This window comes from Lynx rufus, unplaced genomic scaffold (genome assembly GCF_022079265.1).
Source record: "Lynx rufus isolate CCGP_SWC_20201006 ecotype Redwood Valley unplaced genomic scaffold, mLynRuf1.p SCAF_12, whole genome shotgun sequence".
Lineage (NCBI taxonomy): Eukaryota > Metazoa > Chordata > Mammalia > Carnivora > Felidae > Lynx > Lynx rufus.
This window is the reverse complement of record NW_025814826.1, coordinates 5752175-5766582: the sequence shown is the minus strand read 5'-3', so window position 1 is coordinate 5766582 and position 14408 is coordinate 5752175.

Here is a 14408-nt window from a genome sequence, read left to right as displayed (position 1 = left end):
GTCCAAGGTAGAAAGGGTTGAAGAGCCCAAGCTCTCTTAATTTCCTGGGTCTCTGACAGTCAGCCAGGACTGTGTTTCAGGGCCCCACAGTGAGGAGGAAGCACTCAAGGTGGAAATAAAAGCGAGTAGAACTGGCCTCTCAAAACAAAGGAAAAACAAAATCTCAGCTAGAACTAATGGAGGTCCAGGGAACCTCGAACACGTGCAACTAAACAACAGAAGAGAGTGCTCTGAGAAGTTAAAAAAGTTAGGCTGAATATCGCCTCATGTTGACTTCAAGAAAACTAATTTTCCATAAAATGCAAGATGCAGAAAAGTGTCAATATCCAATTCCACACAGTCTCATCAAGAATAACAGAAGAGCAGCACAATATCCCCGCAATGAAAGAATACCAGAAAGACTTTCCCATAAAAAAGATTAAAATGTCACCCACTGTTTCAAAATGCAACAAAATGCACTTAGAAAATGATAGAAGAAATAAAGCACAGCGAAATTAGAAAAACACAGGAATAAAATGATGTATTTCAGACAGAGTGAGAAATTTTAAGGCGACGTTTCAGCATAAAGACAAAACTAAAAGGAACACAAAAACAAATGAACATAATGGATAACGGCTGAAAAAAATAAAATGAAAAGGACAACGATTTACAACATTTTAGAAAGAAATTAAGGGACCTCCTGTTCTGAACACTATGGAATAATGCACTAAACAACTAGAAATATGTCAAAATATGTAGGATATGATTTTCAGGCACTAGACCAAAGACAGCACATGCTATATTCCCAGAGAAAAGGAAGAAACAAGGTCAACCTAACAGTTTTTAGTCTACAGGATAGGGAGGGGGAGCCCTAACAGAGCCTGCTGATCTCACTGAGTTGAAAAGACACAGATCAGATGTCAGAGAAGGCAAGTCAGTGAGAATGGAGGCTGACAGAGCTCCAGCGATCTACAGAGGGTTCCCCAGGATCTTTTAATTGAGTGGTGATCTCTTTATGCATGAGACAAAAATGGTTGAGGCTAGACAGAGAACTGCTATAAATGAATGACAATTTCTAGTGTCCTAAAGGGACTGGGAATAGTTTGTGTCTACACAAGAAAAAGTGGAGAACCTCTAAGACTATGTTACCTGTACATACATTATCAAACCTTGAAAGCAAACCTCAAAGAGATCCAATTGATTTAAAGAAATTTAACTGTTTTTCAAAACAAAGTGAAACTTCATGGAAAGAAAATACAACATACAGCAACCCATAACATAAAATTCTAATGTATAGCACCCAATAAAAAATGTTGAGGCATAAAAAAGCATGAAAATAAGATACATATGTAGATGAAAAAGCAATCAATAGAAACTTATACAGAGATGATTAAGATGAAACTACCAAGCAACAATATAAAAAATGAATTATAAATACACTATATATGTTTAAGGAGGTTGAAGAAACCATAACGATAATAAGGTGATTAATGGAGGATATGAAGACTGAAATAAAACTCTAAAGATGATAAGTGCAGTATATGACATTAAAAAAAATCTCTTGGGTGACATTAATAGCAGATTAGCTGATGCTGAGAGCAACATACTTGAATTCATAGCGATAGAAATTATCCAAAATGTTTCCCAAAAAGAAAAAGAATTTAAAAATTGAACAGAGCATCAGTGACCTTTGGGACAGTATTAAACAGTCTAATGTAGGCAGAATTGAAATTCTTGGAAGAGAGGGCATATATCCAAGGAACTCAATAACAAAAGTAAAATCAATGGAAATATAACTATATGAAAACATGATGAAATTTCTGGAAAGTGATGATATGGACAATCATAAAGGAAACCAGTGGAAAAGCACACATTAAATATGGACAAATAAGAATAGCTACTGATTTATCCTAAGAAAAATTATAAGGCAGAACAAAATGGAGATGTATTTTTAAAGTACTGAAAGAAAAAAATATACATAAACTAAAATTCTTTACCCACCAAAGGTATTTTCCAAAGTTAAAAGCAAAATAAGGACTTTTTTCAGACATGTAAAAGTTGAGAGTTATATCTGTCAGAAAACCTCTGCTAAAAGAAATATTAGTATCTTTGTTATTGTTTTATCATTTTTGAAAGATATTCATAAATGAGGGAAAGTTTTAAATTTCCTTCTACTTTTACCAATTTTATTCCCTTGTGAACATTTAATTTTCAGGAAGGAGAGAAGTTATATGAGGGAAATTTAGATCAAAAATTATTAAATTAAAAAACAGCACTCAATGTGATGTGAAGCTTACAGAATATATAGAAGTACAATGTCTAAAAATAATCACACAAAGAATGGGAGGTGGAATTCAAGTATATTGTTATAATTTGCTCATATGAAGTGGTATAAGTAATTAAAGATACCTTTTCTAAGGTTGACTTAGAGCAACCACTAAGAGAGAGAAAGAGGGGAATTGATAAAATAGTAGTAGAGATCAAATAAAAACATTAATAAAATCTTAGTCCAAGAGATGATTAAGATATAGAAAAAAATGGAACAAACTGCATTTAAGACAAATAGAAAAAAAATAACAGGACAAATTTAAGCTTTACCATATACTCATATTAAATGTAGATAGTCTAAATCGGCAAATGAAAAGGCAAAGACTATTGGATTAGATAGGATAAAGGTCCAACTATATGTGTTCTGAAAGGAATCTAATTTAAATAGCAATTCAAATATAGATGAAACGCTAGTGGTTTAAAAAGATGTACAGTACTGACATTAAGACAAAAACAAAAATAAATGAAATGGTTGAATGACTATATTACCACGAGGAGAGTTAGACTTCAGAGAGTTGAATATTACCATGGAGAAGTAGGTCATTCCATAATGAAGAAAAGACCAACTGGTCAAGAAGACGTGACCATCCTAAAGCACATGGACTTAAAACCCGGCTTAAAATGGTTTAAGTAAAACATGGAAATGTAAAGAGGAAAAAGACCTCAAATATATTTGGAAATTTCAACATTCTACTGTCCTCAATTGATAGAACAAGTATATAGTAAATTAGCAGAAATATACTACATACTATACACTGTTCAGAAAAACTGAAACGACATTGTCAACCAACTTGACTTAACTGACAACTGTAAAACATCTAACTCAAAATAGACGAATACATTCATCTAAGTATACACGTAATGCTCACCAAAACAGAATACAGGGGGAGCCATAAAACAAATTGCAATACCTCCTTGAATATTTAAATAATACTAAGTATGTTCTCTGGCTACAAATGCTATTAAACTGAACATGAATTATAGAAAGATACTTGGGAAATGCCAAATATGTGAACAATTTATAATATACTTGTAAGTATCCTCTGGGTGACAGAAGAAATCATAAAAATTAGGAAATATTTTGAACTAGATGAAAATTAAAACACACACATACATATTTGTGGGATATAGCTAAAGACATAAAGTTTTAATAGAATCAGTACTTATATTAGAAGAAAATAATAGAATCTAATAGCTGAATCAAATAATAATGATAAGAACATAAATCATTCACAAAAAAATCAATGCAACAGAAATCTAATTAACTGAAAAGATCAAATTTATAAGTCTATAGTGAAACTTAGGGGAATAAGAAAAAAATGATAAATTAGTAATATCAGTAATAAAAAAAGAGACTATTACTACAGATTCTACAGAAAATAAAAATGCAATGTGGGAATATTATGAACAACTTTATGTCAATAAATGGAATAACTTATAAGAAATGAATGAATTCCTTGAAAGATTAAAGTTATCATAGCTATTTGAAGAAGAATTACATTATTTGAATAATCCTATATTTATAAAGTCATTTAATTTATAAATGAAAACTTTTCCAAAAAGTAAACTGCATGCCCAGATAACTGCAGTATTGAATGCTACCAAACTTTATGAAAGGAATATTGAGAATTCAGATTCTTTCAGAAGAGTAGAAGAGAGGCATCTCATCTCCAACTAATTTGATGAGGCCTTTATAAAATCCAACATTACCTTCATATCACAACCAGTAAAAGCCATTGCAAGACGAAAATAAAGGCCAATATCATTAAAATAATTTTTAAACAATTTTTTAGCAAATTAAATCAAACAACAGACACAAAGGATAACATACCATGATGATACTGCATTCGTTTCTGGAATGCAGTTTGTTTAACATTTAGAAATCAGTCACAATGATCACCGTATTAACTCATTAACCATTATTGATTAATTGATTTTTGAGAGACAGAGAGAAAGAGAGAGAGAGAGAGAGCACAAGTAGGGGAGGGGCAGAGAGAGACACACAGAACCTGATGCAGGGGCCAGGCCCCGAGCTGTCAGCACAGAGCCCAACGCGGGGCTTGAACTCACAAACAGTGAGATCATGACCTGAGCCAACATCGGATGCTTAACCAACTGAGCCACCCAGGCCCCCCTATATATGTCATTTTAAATCTCCTACTTGCCACAAAAAAAAGTTGAAAGTGAGAGTAATTTTAATATATTTTATTTGACATAAATATGCAAATTTTGTCATTTTAACATATAATCAGCCCAAAACATTATCAATCAAACACTTTGCATTCTTGGTTTCATCCTAAGACTGTCCCATTCCCACGTATAGTCTGCATTACAGCACATCTCAGTCCCGACCAGCCACATTTAGATTGCTCAAGTAGCCACAGGCTGTTAATGGCTACCTTATGGTATAGCAGAGCTGGCCACATTTGGGTTTGCTACTTGAATCTACACCTACAGATGTGCCAAGGAGAGGTCGGGTACAATTACTTCACCTTTGGCTCAGGCTTTTCTTTCCTGGAATTACTATACTGCAACGTATCCGAGGAACACCATTATTCCAGTGGTGTGTGTTTGCGTGGTTGATTTTACAAACCTTTTTGGATTCAATGTTAATCATTTTGCCAAAGATCTCTTTTGCCACTGGTTTACAGCCCGTTTGTCTACCTGTAGCTCTTTCTTTCGGGGGTAAATTCTCTTCTTTCTTTTCACTACACTTTGAAACGACCATCTACACATGTAGTCTATTACAATATGATATTTTGGGAAGATGCACAGAAATTTCAGTATTGATGAAATTTCAGTATTGATGAAACTAAACGTGAGAAAAACAATGGAGTGCTGAGTTTTACAATGCAAGTATGATATCTGGATACAGTTGTATACAGATATATGTAGAGTAGCAACACAATAAAATAATTTAAAGTTATGCTTTTTCTAATCAGGATTTGTAGCATCTGTTACTTGTAGTTTGGGATGTTTCATTCTCAGATTTATAAGGGTGGCAAAAAGCCTTTAGTAGCCTCTATGGAAAAAGGTTAATGAAACAGTTGATATGGGATAGAGGAGAATGAAGGTAAATTAAATTGTATTCAAAAGCCTCGTATTTGGGGAAAATTGCCCTCTATTTTCGCTAAGGATAGAACTGAAGAAAATTAGCTGCAACTGTAATAGACGCAATTTAGCTCAGATATTACAAAGAAACTTTTTTTCAGCATGAGGGTTGCAAAAGAAAGTGTTGCCATGGGAGTCCTTGGCATTTCATTTTCTCAAATATGTATGTTTTAAAGGATAGGGTAAACAGATAATAATTTGAGAGTGTTACTGGAATATAACTTTTCCCTAAGGTGTAGGGAAGTAATAGAGAAGCTATGGTGGTTTTTTTCATTCCCTTAATCTTCTGTTCATTTAGAGATACAAACGTTAGTCTCAAATAAATGAAAAAACGAAGAGATTTGTCAGAGAAGATGAGGACTCTGTGGTACAGTGTGTAGACCAAAGTCTTACATAATCATTATCTTTCAGGCCATTATATTTTACTTTATTTATTTTTTTTTTTATTTTTTTTTTTTTTAAATTTTTTTTTTCAACGTTTATTCATTTTTGGGACAGAGAGAGACAGAGCATGAACGGGGGAGGGGCAGAGAGAGAGGGAGACACAGAACCGGAAACAGGCTCCAGGCTCCGAGCCGTCAGCCCAGAGCCCGACGCGGGGCTCGAACTCACGGACCGCGAGATCGTGACCTGGCTGAAGTCGGACGCTTAACCGACTGCGCCACCCAGGCGCCCCATTATGTTTTACTTTAATAACAAACAGTAAGAATTACCAGAAAAATCTACTTTTTCTATTTTTCTTACCTTGAAAGAACACAAAGCTTTCCTTTCAACCCTAAAGGATATTTTTTCTAACTAGGCAGCAGTTTCTAGGCTTTATTCAAAAATTTTATTATTTTTTTAATTTAAAAAAATTTAATGTTTATTTATTTCGAGACAATCCGAGAGACAGAGTGCAAGCAGTGGAGGGGCAGACAGAGGGAGACACAGAATGTGAAGCGGGCTCCAGGCTCTGAGCTGTCAGCCCAGAGCCCCACGTGGGGCTCGAACTCACGAACCGTGACATCATGACGGGAGCCAAAGTTGGACGCTTAACTGACTGAGCCACTCAGGCGCCCCTGTATCCAAAAATGTAATGAACACATTAGCTCTTTATCTTCCTGTATATGTTTTCCTTTTTTCTACAAATATATCGGAGTGATCAATTTTAAATTTTAAATAAGATGAACATTACATCTCACGTCGGAAGTTGTATGGCACACAGGTGGTGACGGTCACATAGCTGCTTTCTGTGGTGGCTGAAAAGTATGAACGTAACTGAGAGTGAGGCTGGATAGTATAGGAGTAGGGTGAGGGGCTCAATCCACACATATCACTGCTATCCTCTGGGTTATTCTGCCCTTCTCAACTAATTACCCTTCCTAGTACCAGAGTTACTGTTTGAATGGTGTATTATGATGTATGAATAAGATTATACTTCATGATATGCACTTTTTGAAAGCTTAAAAACAAGGGGAGCCACTGCTGTTACGATCTTGCTCTCATTCTCTCAGCATGCAATTGTGGCGATTTGTTCCCACCGGTAAAATTCTCTTTCGACCATGGGTTACCCTCTACCATCCAATGGTCCTTCATGGTAGCACCCTGGTTTACAATATTATGGATAATTCATATATCCATTTACTACTTAACCCCGCTGAACTTTTGGTTTCTAACCATCTTCATCTTGACTCTTGGGTAGCTTTTTGCAGGACTGACCTTTTCCCGGGTCCTCTTTACTGTGTCTCCAGAAGCATCATTTGCTTCTGGACTATATTCTTTCTCCCTGACTATGCTATTTCATTCATTTTCACAAGGTATCTGCATGTGTTTTAAATATTTATGTTCCATTTTTATCACTCTGAACACATTTTCTAGACAATCTTACTCGTGTGCATCTCTAATTACTGTATGTTGCCGATGACTTTACCAGTCATTCATAGATTTGCGTTGCCCATTCATATTATCGCCCATGCATATGTTTATGACTGCCTAATCCATATAAGCTATTACCTACCAAATAACTTTCATCTGAAGAGTGCATAGGCTCTTATAAGACAAGTGAATATAGCCTATCTTGTCTTAAAGTTTCTTTTGCACCTTCCCTTTTTTTGTTAGGACTTATCAGCCAGTCTTCCTGAACCAAATATCTGAGAATTATGCTCTGATCTCATACACATCAGTTACATCCAAATTATACCAGTCACCAAATAGCATTCGAACTTCATGATGTCTCTTAGAACATTGGAGATACATGCTTAATTGAAGAAAGAAGAAATTAGTGAGGGAAGTGGGAGAAGACACATTATCAGGGAACAGAATTAAGTGCACTTGAGACTTATCTTACTACTCACGGTAGTATGTCCTTCCAAAAAACATTAAGATTTCCTCAAAGAATGAGTAGTCATCAAAAGCTACACAACTTTGGGGGCGCCTGGGTGGCTCAGTGGGTTAAGCGTCTGACTTTGGCTCAGGTCATGATCTCGTGGTCCGTGAGTTCCACCCCCTATCAGAGCTCAGAGTCTGGAGCCTGGAGCCTGCTTCGGATTCTGTGTCTCCCTGTCTCTCTGCCCCTGCCCCGCCCGTGGTCTGTCTTCCTCTCTCTCAAAAATAAATAAACATTAAAAAGGAATCTACACAACTTCGTATTGCATGAAATGACCACCTTACTTCCCTTTTCCCATGGATACCACACCCAATGTACACTTTATAACTCTGCAGTGTTTCCCTGCTGACCTGTATAAAATATATGCTTTCAATCATTTTTCTCCATTTCTCATGCTTCTCATTGATTTCTCTTACCTGATTGCATTGGTTAATAGCTTCAATACATGGTTAAATGATAACAGAAACAGTGGTTATTTTTTTTCCTGTAGATTTTTAAAAATAATATACTTTACTACTTATAGTGCTTTTAAGTTTGCAAAAAAATAAGCAGACGGTATGGAGATGTCCCATATTTTACAATCCACCCTACCCACCTACCAACTTCTGCTGTTATTAACCTCCTGTGTACATTTGTTATAACTGATAAGCCAATACTGACCCATGTTTATTAACTGAAGTCGATAATTTATATTAGGGTTCACCTTTTGTCTCATACAGTTCCATGGTTTTAACAGATGCATAATCATGTACCTACCATTATAGTGCAATATAGAGTAGTTTCAATGCCTTACACAATCACTTCTCTTTCTGCCTTCAAGATTCTCTCTTTGTTTTTGACTTCCCATAATTTTAATATGTTTCTCACTTGTCGATTCATATATAAAAAAATTGTGGCCATTATTTCTTCAAATATTCTTTCTGCCTATTTCTTTAAATATGTTTTTGTCCCTTAATTTATTTCATCTTCCTTTGAAACTCCCGTCGTGGGCATAGTCGTGTACCCCGTGATGTCATACAACTCTCTTAAAATCTTTACAGTTTCCTTCCTTCTTTTTCTTTCTGATTCTCAGACTGGGTAAATTCAACTGGTTTGTTATTAAGTTTTCTCATTCTTTCTTCTGCGTTTGAGCCCCTCTAGTGCAATTTTCATTTTAGTTATTGTCCTTTTCAACCCCAGAATTTGTATTTGGTTCATTTGGTTCATAGGAATCCTGTTTCTTTATCCATATTCTCAATTTGTTAAGATATAACTTTCTTTGTTTCCTTTGGTTCTTTGTCCATTTTTAAAATAGCTTTTGGTCACATATAAAGCAATTTATTTAGAGTCTTTGTTAGTCAATGTTTGTATCTCCTTAGGGATAATTTTTGTTGATTTTTTTTCCCTCTAAATAGGCTATACTTTTACATTTCTTTGAATTTATCGTAATTTTTTTGTGAAACTTGACATTTTGAACATTATAACATGATAAATCTGGAAATCAAACCATTCAGACTTCTTAAGTTTTGTTTTTTTTCTTTGCTATGTGTTGTAGTTGCTTGTGTGATATCTTTTCCATACTATATGTGAAAGATTGTATTCTTTGTCATGTGTGGTCTCTGAAGACTCATTCTTTTAGCTTATGGTAAGCTACTGGCTTTAAAGAGAATTCCTTAAATATCTAGAGCCATGAAAAGAAAGAAAAGAAAAGAAAAGAAAAGAAAAATCAAGTCTCCTAGTGTTTGTTAATTGGCTCTATGTTGTAGCACTCCTTCAAAGCTCAGTCTCTTTAATTCTCTTCCTTAGCATCCACTCTGTTTCCATTCAACCTAAACATCATCTGGAGTTGAAAGTTTAGGAACGTCTCCATTCCTTCCCAAGCATGACTTTTGCCCCAGATATTTGGATAGCTTTCTAGATATCGTGTTATAGGTAGTAGATGTCTAAAGCCCTTATGCCCCCAAATTAACTCTCTCCCTAGATTTGCCTCCAAAGCTCTTTGACATGTCTATTGTTTGTCACAACTGTAATCTTTTGTCCCAGGCAACAGCAATTTGTTAATTTCCTTTTCAATGTTGTCAGGCGATGCCATCCATTTTTTATGCCCTGAAAACACTTGAATTAGGCTAAACAAAGGCAAATGCTTTGCATCAGTCAGTCAGGGAACGCCCAGACAGGTCAAAATAGACAAACACAATTCTTTGATAACAAAGTCTACTCTGGTCCTCCTATAATAACCAGATTATCGCTCTGGGAACATGGCCTGTGATCCTCAACCACGATCAAGCTGGGCAAGGGGAGGTGAAACATGACCAAGTTAAAATGTCACAAAGCCTTCCTACTATGTTTAAGTCACCTTTTCCTCAACTATTCACTTAGTTGTTATAAATCTTTGAATATTTCCAGCGTTCTGACAGATTTGATTCCTTAAGATTTTGTTTGTTTTTTCCTCTAATGTTTCTATAGAGAGACAGGCCCTTGAAGTTCCCTACTCTACCATTTTAACTGAAATGACAACTCTTGCCTGGTTCCTGACTTTAGTGGAACATTAAATAAGTAAATAAATATAGCTTTGGCTTTTAGCTGTCAATGTCTTTTACATATTAAAAAAGATGCATGAATTCTTACTTCATTTTTTAATTTTTAAATTAGTCAATCAATTAATTAATTTTTTAAATATAATTTATTGTCAAGTTGGCTTACATACAGTGTATAAAGTGTGCTCTTGGTTGTTGGGGGTAGATTCCTGTTTATTGCTTACATACTACACCCAGTGCTCATGCCAACAAGTGCCCTCCTCAATGCCCATCGCCCATTTTCCCCTCTCCCCCACTCCTTGCATCAACCCTCAGATTGTTCTCTGTATTTAAGAGTCTCTTATGGTTTGCCTCCCTCCCTCTTTGTAACTATTTTTCCCCCTCCCCTTCCCCCATGGTGTTCTGTTAAGTTTCTCAAGTTTCACATATGAATGAAAACATATGATATCTGTCTTTCTTGGAAAGAGCCCAAATGTCCATCAACTGGTGAGTGGATAGAGAAGATGTGGTTTACATATACAATGGAATACTACTTGGCGATGAGAAAGAATGAAATCATGCCATTTGCAGCAACATGGATGGAACTGAAAGGTATTATGAATTCTTATTTCAAATAGCTTTTGATTGTTTGTTTAAGGTTGTGTTTTGCCAGGTATTTTCTGTGCAAGTATATAGATTATCATGTTATTTTTCTCTTTTTTTAAAAAATTTTCTCTTAAGATTTATTAATATAAATATAAGAATACCTATCTTAATTATGACCAACTTTCAGCCCTAGAATTAATTCCATTTGCTTGTTATGTATTGCTATTGTAATGTGCACTTTAACTCTGTTTGTTTCTATTTTATTTGGGATTTGTTTATTGACATTTCAAGTGAGACTGGCTTAGAGTTGTCTATCTAATGCAATTGTTATAAGGTTTAGTTTTATGGCAAGAAGCTGACATTTTCCCTTTCCTTCTTATGCCAGGGGACAACTTAAACAGCCTTGACATTACGTGACACATTCAGTGCTTTAATCAATATTAAACTGAATATTGCGGGTAAAATAGTAAAATGAGCTTAAGATATTAAAATGTATTTTCTTTTGAGGTTTACTTTTTTTTTAGGCCACTGGGATAAAATGAAGCAAAATGAATTGTGCATGTGAGTCCGTCCCTTAATGTCAAAGGAATATTAATCATCCACCAGACTAAAATTAAAAATTGTTACTAAAACTACGTGTACCTATCCTCACCTTAGCCCACAAAACTTTCTGGCATTTACAAGTAGAGACATGTAATATAAGCCAACCTTCCGCCTCGAGGATGAAAATGGATCAAATGTGTCAGGTGCGTAACTTCATTATTTGAATAAAAACTTCCTTCAATTTCAAGGTGTCGACATAAATGTTGATCTTCTCTTTATACTAGATAAAACTGTTAATTAAATAGTTCTCACCTTTTTGGCTGCTTTTATCTCAACTTCATAAGAGAAAAACCCTGAAGCAGTCGTACAAGCATTAGGAAAATTATCTAGGAAAATACTGTGTTTGCATCTCAAATTCGAGGGGACAGTGGGCCGGGAACACATAGTTTGGGTGTGGAAGGCCTGACCTTCAAGGATAAATTCTCAATAATATTATTTATCAGAAGAAGAGATCTATGTGAGTTATGAGTTATTTATTAAAAAGACAAAAGTAGTTAAATAGGAAGTGGTATACACCCTTTTTAAAGAAAGAATATCATATAGACTAAAAGTAAATCTCCTTCACAAGACTAAACATTTTTTTAAAGTTTATTTATTTATTATGGGGAGAGAGAGAGAATCCCAAGCAGGCTCCACGCTGTCAGTGCAGAGCCAAACATGGGTCTCAATCTCACGAACTGTGAGATCATGACCTGAGTCAGATGTTTAGCCAACTGAGCCACCCAGGCACCCCCAAGAGTAACATTTAAATTTTAATTTTTCTAAAAAAAAAATTTCTTCCAGATACTAATAGGCAAGTATTCTTTAAATAACTGGATTTTTCCAAACCACCTTGAGATACCACCTCACACAAGTCAGAGTGGCTGAAATTAACAACTCAGGAAACAAAAGATGCTGGCGAGGATGTGGAGAAACGGGAACCCTCTTGCACTGTTGGTGGGAATGAAAACTGGTGCAGCCGCTCTGGAAAACAGTGTGGACGTTCTTCAAAAAGTTAAAAATAGATCTACCCTATGACCCAGCAATAGCACTGCTAGGAATTTACCCAAGGGATACAGGAGTACTGGTGTATAGGGGCACGTGTACCCCAATGTTTATAGCAGCACTTTCAACAGTAGCCAAAGTATGGAAAGAGCCTAAATGTCCATCAACTGATGAATGGATAAAGATGTGGTTTATATATACAATGAAATACTACTTGGCAATGAGAAAGAATGAAATCTTGCCATTTGCAGTAACACGGATGGAACTGGAGGGTATTATGCTAAGTGAAATAAGTCAGTCAGAGAAAGACAGATACCATATGTTTTCACTCATATGTGGAATTCGAGAAACTTAACAGAAAACCATGGGGGAAGGGAAGAGGAAAAAATAGTTACAAAGAGGAAGGGAGGCAAACCATAAGAGACTCTTAAATACAGAGAACAATCTGAGGGTTGATGTGGGGAGTGGGAGAGAAGGGAAAATGGGTGATGGGCACTGAGGAGGGCACCTGTTGGGATGAGCACTGGGTGTCGTATGGAAGCGATGAATCACGGGAATCGACCCCCAAAACCGAGAGCACACTGTATACACTGCATGTTAGCCAACTTGACAATAAATTATATATATTTTTAAAAATTGAATAAAAACAAACAAAAAAAACCCCAAAAAACAAACAAGCAAAAAACTGGATTTCATGCACTTCACTTAGAAATAAACTACCTTTCTTAGGAATAGTCAGAAACTCCTGACATATTTACATCCCTGAAAATTAGTCTCTTTTTACTGAGAATGTTGTTGGATCTTTCACAAAGCACCTAGAAAATTACCGATACAACATCTTAAATGAACAGGGCAAACCACCACCTCATAGTATGAAAGCGAGTAAATACAGAGAGATAAATATTTGTTTAACTAGAGCCAAAGACACAGGAGCTAAAACTGATAGGAACACCTAAATGGCAACTTTGATGAACAGCTCCAGGCTGAGTGTGAACTCAGCATAAGGATACTTTCTGGAGATAACACTATTGGTGACCTGGGCTTTGTCTCCAGTAACCTCTTTAGGTTCTTCATGGAAACCTCTCTTCTTGGCTCTGGCAGAGGAAAAGAAAACACTATGAAAAATAAGTATTCCCCCCCCCCCCCCCACCAATGGTCTACATTCTAGGGGAAAAGAAACCAAAACCTAACTCTGAAACTTTATCCCACATTGGAAAAGGGGCTCCCTCCACAATCCTGTCCTTGACAGACTTCTTGTATCACCTGGGGGGAGGGGAGGGTAACCCTTAGCTAACAGGAGTAAATGATTTAGGAAGATCAGGAAATGCAGTGGGTATGACGCAGACAGGGAAGAAAATAGGAGCCAGTGGGTAGAAAAATAAATGATTCCACTGGAGAAGCAGTTAGGAAGATCAAGGACCAAGACGTAGGTTAAATGAAACACTGAGATTTAGTTGGAACATTGTAGGAAGCCCCCTCCCACAACCTTACTACCACACCACCAGATTTCCAGTACAGTATAAGGGGATCACAGCTGAAAGACCTTTAAGATGCAACGTCTCTCTCAGTACGTATGTGTGATGGTTACTTTCATGTGTCAACTTGGGTAGGCCACAGTACCCAGATATTTTGTCAAACATTATTTGGGATGCTTCTGTGGCAATGCTTCGGATGAGACTTCCATTTAAATCAGTGGAATTTGAGTAAGAAGATTGCCTCTCTGATGTGGGTGGGGCTCATCCAATCAGTTGGAGTCATAAATAAAACAAAATTATGACTTCCCCTGAGGAGGAAATTTTGCCAGCAAACTGCCTTCTGACTTTGACTGCAACCTTCGCTCTTCCTGGGTCTTCAGCCTGCTGGCCTACTCTGCTGATTTTGTACTTGCCAGTGTCCATAATCGTGATAGATGGTAGACAGATGATAAATGATAGATA